The following is an 11931-nucleotide window of genomic DNA, read 5'->3' on the forward strand; positions in this document are numbered from 1 at the left end:
CTGAGATGTTGTGAAATCTCTTCTTCCAGTAATCTGCAGCACCGAAGTCTTAGTTTGGATGAAGAGTATAGAGACGCGGGTATCTGAGCATGCCAGGCCTCCCCTCCTGCCTTTTCTAGATAAACAGAACTGCCACCTTCCTTTCATGCAGAGCCACCTGGCCTCTGGCCTCACACCTGGGATGTTTCATCTCGAAGTATCTGATTGACCTGCCTTTCCACTCTCTGCCTCCTACTCCTAATTGGAATCCAGGGAGTTGTGAACGTGTATGTTTGGGGAGAAGGCAGGAATTGTACCACTACCTGGAGGTTCGGTAGGCACACCCCTGCAGTGTTTACGTTCGTGTGAACCTGCAGAGGTCCTGGCTGGAAACTAAAGTCTTGGGTTGGGTCTGCCATTCTGGCGATGCCTAGGGAAATCCATGCCCAATTTTCCAGGGTCCCCAGCCTCCACCCTCTCCCTGAAGTCACCTCCCTCATCCCACCCTGGATAGGGTAATGGGGTGGAGGGGGAGGAGACAAAGAAGGATGTCTCCCTTTATGTATTTAAGGGTCAAAGAGTCATAAACATTTTTTTGGCTGAAGAACCCTGCTTCCTGACATGTTGCTTGACTTGCTGTCAGGCTTCTTAGCAGGAAGATATGGCTTTCTCCTTCCCTCCCACGAACATTCCAAGGTATGGAGCTGGTCACACTACAGAGATGTGGAATAGGAAAGAAGACAGCTTTGAGTCCTTCCTGCCCGTCTAGAGGAAATAGAAGAGTGAACCTACAAACAAAAATAGTTGTTTTCCTAAGTTTGTAAAAACTGCCTTAAAAATACAAATGGCTTCATTGTCTTGTGTGATTGATGTGCTGAGTGGCATGTTTAAAGAGCCACCAAGATTTTAGTTTCAGGCACGTATGAGTGTCAGTATCATAGTTATCAAAATAAGACCATATATGTGAAAGTGCTCTGTAAACAGTAAAAGCCGTCTGAATGGAGGTGATTCTTGTTCTTGTCTTGTTACTAACACCACCTGTAAACACTGCTTCTTATGGGTGTCATGATGGCCTTTTCTAAGGCTGGCTTTTAACACTTAAACCATGTCAATACCCATCCGATGGAGCTCTGGAGGCTCCTGGGGTCAAAATGTCTCTCCTTGTCATGTTACCTCAAATTCCTATCATTTGTCTTGTTTATATGTCAGCTGCGTGGGGCAATACAGTAAGGTATGCTTGTTATAACATAGCTTGTTTGAAAATTTAACAGAGAGCAGAGTTTTTTTTTTTTAATATTTATTTATTTGGCAGCATCAACTCTTAGTTACATCATGTGGGATCTTATATTGTCGTCAGTGGGCACAGTAGTTATGGCACAGGAGCTTAGCTGCCCCACAGCATGTGGGATCTTAGTTCCTCAGTCAGGGATCGAATCAGCATCCCCTGCATTGCAAGGCAGATTCTTAACCACTGGACCGCCAGGGAAGTCCTGAGAGCAGAGTTTTAAGGGCAAAGGACAGATGTATTTTGAACTGGGGAGATGGGGAGAGGAAGCTGATGACCTGAGATTGGCAGTGCCCTAGGCACTAGAAGTCTGAGAAGCAGCAAGGATAGAGCAAGGCAGAAGGAACAGTGAAAACCCCATTAGCACCAATATTCACTGCTTTCCCCTGTTTTTCAGTTTAAGTGAATCTGACAAGATCATTGCCATTTGGACACTCATGATCATTGGGACAACAAAGAAATAGATAAACATAGTGTTGACATTAACACATACCTATGTTAAATACAGTATTTCCTTCATGCTAAATACAGTCAGTAGGGTGATGAGTTGTGGGGAATTTTATGAAGTTCATTTTCAGATGGGATGCCTGAAAATGTCCCCTCCCAGGGAGTCAGCAAGGAACAATAACCACAGGAGCCCTTATAGCATGGAAGAGGGTCTAGATGAGGTGATAGGGGGTCCCAGGCATAGCATGAAGTTCAAAAGAGGGTTTACAACTTGAAATAGAAATTTGCACATTAATGACTGAAACATGCAGGAAATATTACATAAACTACCAAGATGCTGTCCTGGGTCAACACAGAAGAATTTCAACATGTTTTCAGAAATCTTGATAAATAAATCTTTTCCCCTAAACTCAGCACAAATGCCAGATCCTTTAAGTGCGAGTAGAGACTTACTTGAGCTTCCCAGGTAGTGCTAGTGGTAAAGAACCCAGCTGTCAATGCAGGAGATGCAGCAGATGTGGGTTTGATCCCTGGGTCAGGAAGATCCCCTGGAGGAGGGCATGGCAACCCACTCCAGTACTCTTGCCTGGAGAATCCCATGGACAGAGGAACCTGGTGGGCTACAGTCCATCGGGTAGCAAACAGTCGGACATGACAGAAATGACTGAGCACACACACATGCACAGTCTTACTCCACAGGATGCATGTGACTTCTGAGCAGACTTTCTGTGCAAGCGAAAATGTGTTCCCTGAAATGTACGCCATCAAATCAGAGCTGGAATACAGACTCTACAGTGCTTCTGTGAACTGCGAGTTTGGCAAAGGCTCTGGGTCCTTCTGGATATTTTGCTTGCTGTACGTTTCCTGAAAAAAAAATATATATATAGTCTACACTCTGAGGGATAGGAGTGACCACTTACTGGCTGATTGCTGGATTAAGCTAGTTTTTATTTCGTTTGGACTTTGGAGAAATCTTAGCTGAATTGACCTTGAAAGGGTTATTTCTTTGAAGTTCATTAAAATATGTTCATTAAAAGCTATGTTTCCAAATTTGACAACACGTTTAGTCAAAACCACTGAGATTCTGCCACTTTGTGGCTTTGGCCAGATCCTGCGAGTGTGGAAGTTGATTCTTAGAAATATGGAGGATGTGATAGAGAAAAAGGTTCAGATTCCCTGAGGTTCAGAGTTGTAATTTATAATCATGACTTACAAATGGTTGACATTTCAAAATATCCAGAGCCATTATTTTCATTAACTAAGAATTGTTTATTGAGGTGTGTCTGAGTTCCAACTAACATTTCAGGGTGAATGTACAAAAGCCAAGGACTTGCTTCAAGGATCTTATAACAACAAACCAGCCCCTTGTTGAATACTCCAACATCTGTCATATATGCAGTGTTGTCCCAAGAATTGTGGGGAATACGAAAGCAATCTAAGCCTGTGTGCTTCAAGAATTTGTGGTCTATTTGGATATTAAGATCAGTACCTAGGAAACAATGGAGCCTATCTTAGGATGCTTTTGACTGTGAGAAATAAACACCTTGACGGAAACTGGCTTAATCAAGTAGATGGTCACATAATAGGCTGTCAGAGGTAGGACTGGTTTTAGGCTAGAGATCTAGAGACTCAAAAACTTTAAGACCCAGGTTTTCCCAGTCATTCCGCCTTGCCAACCCCAAAGGTGTTTCATCTTAGGCTGTAGAGCAGCAGCTGGTAGCAGGTTCCTTCTTTGTGTCCAGTAGGGGAGACCTGTCATCTCTCTCATAGCTCTCTCAGAAGAGCAAGGAAATTCCTTTCCCAGAAACTCTCAGAAAGTCTCCTGTCACTTCTCATTGGCCCTAATTAGTTACACACCCATTCCTGAACCAAGCATTTGGTAAACAGTGATGGGAGTGGTCCAACTGGCTCAGATTAATGGGTTCACCACTGGAGCTGGGATAAAGGTCAGCTTCCATCAAAAAGTAGGCCTTCATGGAAGATCAGAGAAGGCAATGGCACCCCACTCCAGTACTCTTGCCTGGAGGATCTCATGGACGGAGGAGCCTGGTGGGCTGCAGTCCATGGGGTCACTGGGAGTTGGACATGACTGAGCGACTTCACTTTCACTTTTCACTTTCATGCGTTGGAGAAGGAGATGGCAACCCACTCCAGTGTTCTTGCCTGTAGAGTCCCAGGGACGGGGGAGCCTGGTGGGCTGCCGTCTATGGGGTCACATAGAGTCGGACACGACTGAAGCGACTTAGCAGCAGCAGCAGCATGGAAGATACCAGGAAGGGAATATAGATTCAACTGAAAAGGAGTCAAGTGGAAACAGCCTAAATGTCCACTGACAAATGAATGGAAAAAGAAGATGTAGTTCATATATACAATGGAATATTACTCAGCCACAAAAAGAACAAAATAATGCCATTTGCAGCGACACGTATGCGGCTAGAGATTATCATAGTAAGTGAAGTAGGTAAGTCAGACAGAGAGAAAGACAAATACCATATGATACTACTTATATGTGGAATCTAAGAGATGACACAAATGAACCAATCTATGAAACATAAACAGAATCAGAGACATAGAGTATAGACTGCTGGTTACCAAGTGGGAGCGGGGTAAGAGAGGGTTGGATTGGGAGTTTGGGATTAACAGATGCAAACTAGTATATATAGGATGGATAAACAACAAGGTCCTACTGCATAGCAGAGGGAACTATATTCAATAACTTCTTATAAACCATAAAGGAACAGAAAATGAAAAAAGTATTGTATATATATATATATAACTGAGTTGCTTTGCTGTACATGATAATTAACACAGCATTGTAATTCAACTATACTTCAACAGAAAAGATTTTTAAAAAGTAAGAAAAGGGGTCAAGCGGCTACTGGGTTGACCAGTGAGCATGTTCCCTATAGGATACAAGCAATATGTTAAGATGTGTGTGCTTCATGCTAAGTTGCCTCTGTCATGTCCAACTCTTTGTGACCCTAGGGACTATTCTCTGTCCATGGGGGTCTCCAGGCAAGAATACTGGAGTGGGTTGCCAGGCCCTCCTCCAGGGGATCTTCCCAACCCAGGGATTGAACCTGCGTTTCTTACGCCTCCTGCTTTGGCAGGCAGGTTCTTTACCACCAGTACCACCGGGGCAGTCATTTTTTGCTGTCTATAACCACAGCTGCTGTCTGATGCTGGGTGTCATCAGATGGCATCTTGCTGACCTCATCTTGCTGGTGCCATCTTTGGAAATGCGCCAGGTTTGGAATATAAGGTGGTGGGTACTGACCAGCTCTACACAGTGGAGATAAGAAGAATTGGTAGTTGGGGGTCAGAAGAGGAAAAATCCAAAAAAGAGTGGAGCCTGCAGACCAGGCATTGCTGGGATAGGAGCAGACACAGAAATGCTTGGGGTGGCCAAGGGGGAAACAGCAGGTGAGAAGGTTGCAGAAAAATATTCAATAAAGATTTTTAAGCTTGCCACAGTCAAATGCCCTGGAAATCCCTTCCTCCTGGGAAGCCCCTTGAGCACTTCTCTTGGATGCCATGTCAGGTTTATATTACACTATTAATCCTTTTGTGTTAGTGTTGGAGTTTGAGCATATCCTGTGGTTATGCTCTTACAATCCAGTTTGCCTTTTTATCATTTCTTTGTATCATTTTCCTCCTTCCAAACAGTCTTCTGCAGCAGGGGTCCTGGAGAAACCTAGACACTTCCATCCTCCCCTGACCCCAGCCTCTCTGGTCCTCTCCTCAGTGGCTGGGTGGATGCCCAGGAGTAGGCACCGTTCATCAGCAGAGATTGGTTCTGATGTCCCTCAGATGGTGCTTCTGATGGTGGTTTTGATTTCTTCACACGTAAGAAGGAGCATGGATGTTCCTTGGTCTGCCTGGGGTCAGATGTACACTATAGCATGTATATACAAGAGAATCATCTCTTGTTTTGGCTACACCAAGAGGCTTGTGGGATCCTAGCCCCCTGACCAGGGATTGCACCTCTGCCCCTTGCAGTAGAAGTGTACAGCCCTAACTACTGGACCACCAGGGAATTCCCAAGAATCGTCTTTCTCCTCTTGGTTCCTCAGGGGCAGTGGGATGACACGTTTTCCCCTATTTACAACTTACAGCAGTATAACATGGTAGGTACTATCAAGATCTCCACTCTACTGATGAAGAATTGAAGCTCAGAAACATTCAGGTATTATAACTAGTTGGGGTGATCCCAGATTCACTCAGAGCCCGTGGTCCTCACCAGCACACTGCACCACTTGCTTGGAGAGGTTTACAGATGAACTTCTGGCTAAAGAGCAGAGAGGCAGGAGGCCTGGCATCTGTTTCTGACTCCCTGGCCAGGGATCTTGTTCAGTCACTGTAGGGAGCTTGGGCCTCAGATACCTTGTCTGTAAGATAAGGGAACTGCAGTCAATAAGGCTTCTTGTAGCCTTAATATCTGATGAATCCATAACATGGGTGAGTCTGAGGCCTTGTGTTAATAAATCAAGTTCCAAGAATGAGGTGAAACTTAACCTTTTTATTAGCTCTGTTTTAAGTGTTTTGAGTGTCCACATTCAACATCCCCTAAGGGTCAGGCACTTTTTTAGCAGTGCCACAGGCAGACAAAACCCTTCAGTCCATTCTGAGTAACTTTTTTTTTTTTTTTTTTTTAAAAGAAATTCATGAAGATGTCTTTGGGGGCCAGAAAGTGAGTTTTACATTTTTAGCATTCTTTCCCTGATGGTCCTATTGAATCCTTCTATTCTCGGGGGGTATGATACTTTGATGGCCCTGGTCTTACTGATTTTCCCCATTCATGTCAGAGAACAGGAGCTCAGTTCAGGAAAGATCCCTTACCAACCTGCCATCCTAAAATAGAGTCCACAGCCAACCAAAGTTGATGGGATGGACTAGCCAGGCCCTTCCTTCAGCTTGCACCTTCCGTAGCCTGGCCCCTGGCTTGTTAGGCACAAATGAATGAATGAACTCATGAACTAATGATGCAACTTTCCAGAAACTAGGCAACAGGAAAATCTGATGGACTGAAAATATTTCAAAAGTCATTTATATTTTCATGACATTTTCAAGACATGTTTCAATATGTCTTCTCAGGTTTGCTTGGAAATTTCAATTCTCTTAAGTTTCAGTTCAATTCAGTTGTTCAGTTGTGTCTGACTCTTTGTGACCCCATGAATCGCAGCACGCCAGGCCTCCCGGTCCATCACCAACTCCTGGAGTTCACCCAAACTCATGTGCATCTAGTCGGTGATGCCATCCAGCCATCCCATCCTCTGTCATCCCCTTCTCCTCCTGCCCCCAATCCCTCCCAGCATCAGGGTCTTTTCCAATGAGTCAACTCTTTGCATGAGGTGGCCAAAGTATTGGAGTTTCAGCTTTAGCATCAGTCCTTCCAATGAACACCCAGGACTGGTCTCCTTTAGGATGGACTGGTTGGATCTCCTCGCAGTCCAAGGGACTCTCAAGAGTCTTCTCCAACACCACAGTTCAAAAGCATCAATTCTTCGGCGCTCAGCTTTCTCCACAGTCCAACTCTCACATCCATACATGACCACTGGAAAAACCATAGCCTTGACTAGACGGACCTTTGTTGGCAAAGTACTATCTCTGCTTTTGAATATGCTATCTAGGTTGGTCATAACTTTCCTTCCAAGGAGTAAGCGTCTTCTAATTTCATGGCTGCAATCACCATCTGCAGTGATTTTGGAGCCCCCTAAAATAAAGTCTGACACTGTTTCCACTGTTTCCCCATCTATTTCCCATGAAGTGATGGGACCAGATGTCATGATCTTCGTTTTCTGAATGTTGAGCTTTAAGCCAACTTTTTCACTCTCCTCTTTTCACTTTCATCAAGAGGCTTTTTAGTTCCTCTTCACTTTCTGCCATAAGGGTGGTCTCATCTGTATATCTGAGGTTATTGATATTTCTCCCGGCAATCTTGATTCCAGCTTGTGCTTCTTCTAGCCCAGCGTTTCTCATGATGTACTCTGCATATAAGTTAAATAAGCAGGGGGACAATATACAGCCTTGACGTACTCTTTTTCCTATTTGGAACCAGTCTGTTGTTCCATGTCCAGTTCTAACTGTTGCTTCCTGACCTGTGGCTGTAAATCCAGATCAAAGAGAATGCTCTGTTCTTATGTAGCTTTACTACTTACTTATTTATCTCTTACTGGGCTGTGTCAGGTCTTAGTTGCAGTGGGCTTAGTTGCCCCATAGTATGTGGGATCTGAGTTCCTTGATCAAGGGTCCGAACCCAAGTCGCCTGCACTGCAAAGCAAATTCTGAACCACTGGGCCATCAGGGAATTTCCTTATATAGCTTTGTGTTGATAGTTTATCATTCACACGATCTCCTTTATATTGTGGACTTACATGGTACAACCTAAACCTCTGAATAACAGGCTCCCTCCGTACTCATGTGACCTAACCCAATGCACTTTAGGTAACGTACTTTAGATGCAAAGAAGCCTTAAGGAATTTAGAATCTGCATGGATTCCAATTGCTTCCTGCTCTATTTCTTCCTGCTTGACACCAGGACAGCTTATGCTGGCCATAAGATATACCTCTTTTCTGAAATGGCAGCTATCTCAGTAACCAACAGGGCACTTAAGTTCTTGCATCTTTCTTTTGTTGAATCCAAATATTGACACATTTTCTCTTAAGCATTGAGGATGCCTGGGAAAAAGTCAAACAGTATTGCTCAAATTCCTTAAAATAAATGATTAAAGATTTTTAATCTTGTCTTTCACACAGTAAGAAAGACTGACAAGCCTGGTGTAGATATGAGTTGTACAGTAACTAAAAAAAGAAGTCTTTTCAACAAAACCCAAGTTAATTCTTGCTTGATGTTGATTCACAATCCATCTCAACTTAATTCCTTTTGTTACTTAACACGACTTATATTGGAGAGGAAAAAAAAAAAAAAACAACTATCCTGAAGGCAACTATTTATTATTGTTACCTGATAGAGAGTCATAGGAATTTAGGACTGGAAAAGACTTAGGAAAACTATGGGTCATCTGGGACCTAAACATTGGAGGTCCGAAGGGGTCAAAACTTTCCCAGAGATTTCAGAGACAGTGATGACCTAGGAATAGAACCCAGTTTTCCTGACCCCGCTCCCAACTGTGACCTTAACACTCCCGCTGAAAAAAGAAGTCTCAAACTCACTTTGAGTTGGGAACTCGTACAGGTGAGGCTGAACTGAGAAACTGCCACTGCTCTCCTGGGTGGCTTATTAAGAAAAGAGGAACATTTCTCTTTTTCTAAACCACATTTGTTCTAAAGTAGGGACTGACAGTTTATTTCAGAAGTATTTATCAGGGACTTCCCTGGCACTCCAGTGGTTAAGACTTTGCCTTCCAATGCAGGTGGTGCAGGTTCAAATCCTTGTCGAGGAACTAAGATCCCACACACCTGTGCCCAAAAAGCCAACCCCTAAAACACAAACAATATTGTAACGGAGTCAATAAAGACTCTGAAAATGGTTCACATAAAAAAAAAAAATCTAAGAAAACTCCAAAACCACAGAATAACTATTTATCATACCCATTATCATCATTGCAAATAATAAAATATTTTACATTTTACAGGGCTAACATTTTCTAGTACTTACACACGCACCCTTGTTGTTACTGTAGCTTGGAGAGGCAGGTGCCTGTGTCCCCATATTGCTGGTGAGGCCCAGCGTGTGGTTTCCTGGAAGTCATATAACCAGCAGGTTATGAGCTCTCATTAGAACACAGGTCTTTTCAATCCCCAACTCCCTTGGTGCATTCACTTATGTTAAAACTCCCATTACTGAGATGGCAAATCCTTGTGTAACTCTGGGTTGTTGCTGTTGTTTAGCCACCCAGTGTGTCCGACTCTTTGCAGTTCTCAGCCTGCCAGGCTGCTGTGTCCATCGGATTTCCTAGGCAAGAATACTGGAGTGGGTTGCCATTTCCTTCTCCAGCTCTGGGGGAGGAATTTAAATCTTCTGTGGTTAATGTTGAAAAAACCCTTGCATTATTTGATTCCTACTAAGCCCCTCTCTTTGGCCTCTCATTTTTGAAAGTCCTCACCAAGAGGCTCGCTCATTGCCTGGGTTTCTGCTTGGAAGGTTCTCATTTCGGGTGTCCGATGTGCCCAGTCCGGGGTCCTGGCAGCCACTGCACTGTGTTCCCACTCAGGGAGGATCCCAGGCCCAGCTGGCCATAGTCCTGTAGTTCCCACAAGACACACCTGAGGCACCTGTCTTAGCTTTCATCACATGCGCTTTCCGAATGCTGAAATCTGTGGATTTCTGGAAGTTTCTCTTGCAATCTCAGGGGCTGATTCTCATGGTGACAAAGGGCTGGTTGGGCCAATTTCCTTAGGGCATGACCTCTCTCTCTGGGGGAATTCTGCACCTACAAATCAAGGCTGGAACAAAGAAGTATTTTTATTCGTGTGTCCCACATTCCCTTTTTTCTTTTGAGCAGTCTCCTGGAGGCCTCGGGATTACCCCTGCGCACCCGCTCCTCGCCTCAAATGTAAACAAATCATAAATTCTGCAGTAAAAGCAGTGCAAAGGTTTTTAAAGACTGTGTTTACAACCTGGCTTGATCTTCTAAAAACTGAATTTTACTCAAGATAGAGAAAAATCCAAGGAAGAAAGAAAAGAGAGAAAGAGAGAGCTTGCATTGCCTAAATCTCTCTTTTCACCTTGCTGTCGTCCAGTCCTGGAGAGAGGCATTCCTGGGACTCAGAGCCCAGTGTTCTCACCTCCCGACATCTGCCACACAGGTTAATGGCAGGTGGGTGGGAAGACTGCCCGCCAAACCTGTTCCTCGTGATTCACGATCAGTTAGTTACATGTTTCAGATCTATGGGATGGCTTCTGTGGATGGGAGAGAATGTTCTGAGCTTCAAATGTTTTTGTTCTTTCAAGAGGTCTGGCCATGGGCTCAATGGCATCCACAGCTGTGCATGTAGGGTGGCCCTCAGAGATGGCCCTGCCTTGGGGTCCACTGGCCCAAACCTCCAAAAGCCTGCTTTACCTGCTTCCATTCTTGCAGGAAAGATCTTCAGAGAGACTGGCAAGTTGAGGCTATTAGCAGTCCCTGGGAAAAATAAAGGGCTGAATCTGGGAATTTGGGGGTGGCTCAATCATTTAGATGATTTGGGGAAGTGTCATCAATTTTTTAAATATTGAGAGAGTTTCCCATGACCACTTTAATCATCTACCTTGGCAAGAGGATCTGAAGGAATATTTACCTTTCTTTTAGAAATTTTTAATTTTTTAAAATCAGTATAATTGCTTTACAGTGTTGTCTTGGTTTGTGCTGTACAACAACGTGAATCAGCTACATTCTTTTTGTTTTCAATTAGCAACGAGCAACAGTGAGCATCGGGTCTGCCGACTTTGCCCCCTCCTCAGACTTCTTCCCCATCAATCCCAGCCAGCCCGACCCTTCAGTCACTCCCACCCTGGTGGGCTACAGTCCAGTGTTGCATAGAGTTGGGCATGACTGAAGCGACTTAACATGCAGGAAAAAAAGGGCTTGCTCTAAAAAACAATTTTTCAAGGCAAGTTCCTGAGTTTTCTCCTTTCAATCTCATCCTCTACTATATGGAAATTCTGGACCCATGGCTGACTATCTCTGTGGGTTACCAAGATGGAATTTGAGGGTCTCACAGTCAAAAGAAAACCTGACTAGTCAATATTGGTCAATATGGAAACACTATCATAAGGCCAGCAAATGTCAGAAGCAGACATTTTATTTGAGATGTCGTAAATTTCAGGGTGTAATAGAAGGTCTGTGACTGATGAGTACCTGTTTCAGAAGTGGATGGAGGTAATTTTGCTGCACACATTCTGCCAAGCGTGGGGTAAATAAATAACATTCAGCAAGTTATGCATTTGTTGAAACAGTGGGTGTCTCCCCGGGTATTGGAATCATAAATGTGCCTGAAGTTCCTTTTATCCCATCTTCTGCATAGAACAATCCTGATGTCTAACTGCAACAGTTTAGGGATTGTTTCAGAGCACAAACTGTACTTTAAACATGAACTGTTAAGCGACAAACTCGGACGAAAGTTAGGCTTGCAGGAATCAGAACCTCCCTGATGCATGGTGTAAATCCAAAATGATAGTGAGTTTTCCTAGGTGGTTCCCCCAATCTGCACAGCCACCTATGAATAGATGTGATCATCCCATCCCCATTATACACATGAGGAGACTGAGGTTCAGAAGG

At 44.0% G+C, this 11931-nt stretch overlaps 1 long non-coding RNA gene across 1 annotated transcript; it reads right to left on the reverse strand.

Annotated features, from left to right (window-relative positions):
• Positions 1-1282: 1282 nt before the first annotated feature.
• LOC123331214 lies at positions 1283-10948 on the reverse strand. Its single transcript, XR_006547748.2, has 3 exons — positions 9778-10948; positions 9338-9412; positions 1283-2575 (listed from the first exon to the last, which is right to left on the reverse strand). It is a non-coding gene; the product is annotated as an uncharacterized LOC123331214 (long non-coding RNA).
• Between the last annotated feature and the right edge of the window lie 983 nt (positions 10949-11931).

The sequence above is a fragment of the Bubalus bubalis genome, chromosome 22 (assembly GCF_019923935.1).
Source record: "Bubalus bubalis isolate 160015118507 breed Murrah chromosome 22, NDDB_SH_1, whole genome shotgun sequence".
In the NCBI taxonomy this organism is placed as follows: domain Eukaryota; kingdom Metazoa; phylum Chordata; class Mammalia; order Artiodactyla; family Bovidae; genus Bubalus; species Bubalus bubalis.